Raw genomic sequence first — 4,670 nt, 5'->3', positions numbered from 1 at the left:
CACACTTCTGGCTCACTGCTTCAAGCTCCCCTCCTAATCCTCCCAGGCTCCTCTGCCCACTGCAATGGCCCTTGCTTCCTACTTTTCAAACTCTTCTCCACTTTTCTGCCATTCAAACCCTTTCTGAACGTAAGGAGTCTCAGCAACAGACTTCCCAGCACCCTGAGAAGAAGAACCAGTGTCCCAGCTGCTGCCTTCTGAAGTCCCCAGGCCTCTAGCACTGACATGCTCCCTGGCGCAGATGGCAGAACGCCTCAGAGAAAGAAGCTGCACCTTGACTTGGCATATTGCTCCCAACAGAAGACTCACATTAAGCTGAAAATACCATCTGACAAACTGTTGTGTAGGCCTGATTAAGACCCATCAAACCAACCTGCTGCTTGTGCCAGTAAAGTAAATGATCACAGTGGCAGGTTGTCATTTCCCACGTAAGCTGGCATTTTGTCAGCTCTCACAAGCCGTCAATTGTAGGGAATGGAAATCCAAGAGTCTCAGACCCTTCTGAACTGTCGACATCCTAATGGATGCAAGCTTTCTGTCCATTCTTCCTAATTCTGACATTTTCTCCTTATCTTCACGTTGCCCCACCCTGGTTCTTATTCCTCATCCAGTTCTGATTCACTTTTCCTCCTCAGTTTTAGTCACCATGCCTTTTCACTGATGGGGCATAATTACTACAATCATTCAGAGCACAGAACATGTTTGAACTCTGTTTCTTTGCTTAGAACCACAATCCTTGTTGACTACCAGGGTTGTAGAGAGTTAAATTATGTTTGGAAATGTGCACATGCACAACTGACTTCACTGCCACACAAAATTCTGTGTAAGCTGGTATTTCAAAACCCTAAAGCTAGGCCAAATTCCAGGAGAGTAGAACAGCAAAAGTAAAGCCTTAAAACAAGTGGAACTCCCCTAAGAAGTTTTGAGTCTGTGCTTTAAAATGAAGAGGTAGTTGAATCTCTCAACAGAATAGCTGTATATTTCAATGATGTGCCTGGCCGATCAGCATTTATTCCTATAACTTGATTTTGTAAGCGTCAAACTTCTGAAGCTTTCCAAAGTCCAGCCAGAGCCAAACAGCCAGTGTAGAAAAAAATTCAACTTATAGAAACAAATTTTGCAGGAGCAACAACAACAAAATGCCTCATAATGGGAAATATTGCATAACTGAATCTATCGATGAAGTTGACAGCTCTGCTCATGACAACAAATGGTAAAAAAAATTTTTAAATTAAAGCAAATTTTGCTTGGAGGCACAAATCAACCGAAAGAAAAAAAACCAAACAACATCTTCAGGAAAACAACCCTCAAAACTGAAGTATTAGTATGATATTTTCTTGATGGTTTGATCCAAATGAATATACCAATGCCTTTCAAGCCTGACATACTGTCCTAGTAACAGGGCAATGCCTGCCAGGGAGGCAGGCTACCAGAAAAGCCAAAAAAATCCAATGTCTCCATTCTGGCCCAGACTTGGATTGCAATTTCTTGTCATGAGGACAGACTGTTTTGTTTGCAGAAGCCAATTTTTTGCTGGTGACTAGGTCCCTGTGCTGAGCACAACAATCCATCCATACAAAGTTGAAAATGAGGGCATTAAACCATTTGGATATAATAATGTCTTTATGGCATTAATTGTTGCTGAGCACTCCGATGTCTGACCCTTAGCTGTTTCAGGATTTAACATTAAGGAATGCAGAGTATTGCTGATTTAAGCGTACTCATTCACCATAACTCATACATGTTTTAAAAGACTGTATAGTCCCAGCTATCTAAAAAAAAAAAATAATTATGTTCCCATAAGCTCTAGCTATAAAAATAACGCAGCAGACTGTGAAAAAGAGACATAGTTGTGGTTCTACAAGAGAATCAGTTTCCTGGCTTGCTAGTTAAACACGGCTGATGACACAGACGTCTTGTGCAGCACCACTACCACCTCCTGGGCAAGCCAAGCACGGCTTTAGGATGCGCCAGTGTCTCTTGAAATTGTAAATTAGTTTGCCTTAAAGACAGGCAGCCCCTTTATGAGCCCCAAGGCATACCCAGATATACTGGTTACTAGAAACCTCACCTTCCCAAGCTGCGCCACTCACTACAGAGTATCACCACTCCTGCTACACTACCTGCTGTCCCACAGCACCAGCATGGTGAGAAAGTCCCCAGTTACACCAATTTTCTGTAGTTGTTCCCCAAGTACAGTCATGTCCATCACAAAGCTTCCTACTAGGAATAACAGCTGAAAGTCTCAATGCTAGTAATGGCAACAGAGTTTGGCTTAAGCAAAAGCTGATCGAGTTGCCTTTTCTTTCTAAGTTAGGGAAACAAATTCTACAGCATTTGTGAGGAAGAATTGTCTTAAATTTACATGCCTTCATTTGCCAACAAACTACACTAAAACTCTATGTATCATATATGATAAAATGTGAGAGATACATTCCAGTAACATGGTATCGATTACTTTGTAATAATATTACTGAAGTATAACTTTATAAATAATATGGCTCAATTCTATGAATACACTGTAATATCACACTACAATGTATAAACATCTCAATAAACAGTAAGGATTTATGAAGAGATACAGTCTGGTAGCTACTCTGCTGCTCATGGATAAAATTAAATTACTGGATGAAATTAGAAACATTCAGATATGGCACAAACGTAGCTGAACTTGTTTTGATCTACTAACAAATACAGAAAATACAAAATCTTGACAACAGCTGGATATATAATTTCAAACAGTGCTAACTATGCAGATATCCTGCCAAGCCAAGCCAACCATTTCATGAACTGTAAAATATAGTTTAAAAATTGTAATCAGTAAGATAGCAGGAAGATGTCCTGGTTACATTGTGGTTTTACCCAATATAGTATAAAAGAGCTTCTCTAGTCAAACACAGAAAAAAAGATCTCTATTTTTGGGTGAAGACAAAACCAGTTTTAAGGACGCAATTAATGAGCATTTATAAGAATTAAAGATCAGTGGTTTCAAGATCTGGCTTGCCTTCCTACACATAGCAGCATGTGTTTGAATGATAGTGTAAGTGTAAAGAGCATCTAAAAAGGCACTATCCTGAGCTGAAGAAACCAAGAGGAAAAAACCCAAAAAAACTCTTACAGGTAGTAATTCTACCTTTAGCTTTTAAACAACTGGGCTTTGTGATGTTTTTATGTTTCAAGTACTTCATACTGTTTTTCTTTCAGATCAATTTCATGATGTAATCAAGTCACCTTCCTTTATGAGCTAAACAGATTGGGCATGTCAGACTTTCACTGAGAAGGGAGCTTTCTCCAGCCATCAAATAATGTTGGTGGCTCTTTTTAGAAGTCTGCAGACCCCATAAAACTCCAGATTTTAGAACCATATGTAGTATTTCAGTACCAACTCTCACCAAAACTTTTATAGCCGTAAAATACCTCTTTATGCTTGCTCCTGCTGATGCAACCACAGAACGTTCTTTTCGCCATTGTTGCCTTTGGAGATACCTGGACATTGAATGTCTCCGCAGTCCCTCTCTCTCACTTCAGTCCTGCAGATACAGTCTAGATTTCTTGTTCTGGGATGTGATGATTGTACTGATGTGTATTTTAACTCATAGGTACACTCTCAAGGTCATTAGGATTGCTCTGTATCGATAAATTTGTATGCCTTTTCAACAGTCACTGATCTGTCCACAAAGTCTTATCAGAAAATGTTCTCTGTATCTATTTGTAGATTATTAATAAAATTATGAAAAAGATGCTACTGTTATTTTGTTACACTCAGTCTCATCAATCAGTTTGTCAACAGTGTCCAATAATGTATGTATTTTAATTATCAAATCATACACCAAGATACAGAAATGTGTTTTATCCTCAGTCAGGATATCCTCTGAGGGCATAAACCAAGTATCACAGAGCAGAGTAGATCTATTTCTTCCTTAACATGTAAACAAAGCCCAAGAGTCCCAGTGAAGTCATCATCCGGTGAAGCCCCACATGCAGACAGTGACAAGGGACAGGATGCTTGCAGGAGACACCTATCCTCCTGGTAATACCAAGAAATATTTTGGACACCTGCTTCATTTGCCTGGCTCACAGCCTCAAGGGCAAATTAATTACTGGATTTCCACCAGGAAATATTTTTTCCTTCCTGTGACAGGCCTGAAGAAGCCACTGAGCTTTTCCTCCCCTTTTCCTCTCCTGTAGGACCAAATACCGAAACTTACTCTCTTCTAAATTGTTTGGTAGTGGGTTTTGCATGGTTCTAGTTATCACTTAAGCATCTGGAAAGCACTGTTTGTCAACAAAGATGTGAGCAAGCGTAATAGTCAGGCTCGCCCAGTCTCTGGAGCCCTGTGGTCCCCTATAGCAGCCACTGGTCAGACAACAGAAACTTGGCATCATTCCTCTGTGAACAAAGAGCTGCGCCCTGCCTGAAAGAGGAAGATTTCGATGCCGTCAGGATCTTCTGCTGATGCTAAGCCTGGCAGCCCAGCCGCAGTGGCGAGGTAGGGCAGCTCCCTCCCAGTCCTGCTGAGCAGCTGCGGGCAGGGCCGCGGCCGTCTTGCTGCGGAGGGGCTGCCCACCTCTCCTCACATGGGACTCGCCAGGGGACGGGGACAGGAGGGAACCACCAGGCCCGGGCCTGCCGGCAGCGCGGACGGGCGCAGGGGACAGGCGCAACGGAT

General features: G+C 41.7%; 1 protein-coding gene across 1 annotated transcript in view; it reads left to right on the top strand.

The window, feature by feature from the left end:
• Nucleotides 1-408: 408 nt before the first annotated feature.
• SMNDC1 (survival motor neuron domain containing 1) overlaps nucleotides 409-4,670 on the top strand; it is a 14,656-nt gene continuing 10,394 nt past the window's right edge. Inside the window, exon 1 of the mRNA XM_026851069.1 lies at nucleotides 409-413. The gene's annotated coding sequence lies outside the window, so the exon portion shown is untranslated. The remainder of the gene's footprint in view (nucleotides 414-4,670) is intronic.

Source organism: Athene cunicularia (assembly GCF_003259725.1).
Source record: "Athene cunicularia isolate RWA chromosome 6 unlocalized genomic scaffold, athCun1 chr6_part1, whole genome shotgun sequence".
In the NCBI taxonomy this organism is placed as follows: domain Eukaryota; kingdom Metazoa; phylum Chordata; class Aves; order Strigiformes; family Strigidae; genus Athene; species Athene cunicularia.
Note: the sequence above shows the minus strand (reverse complement) of the source record. Positions and strands in the feature narration are given on the sequence as shown.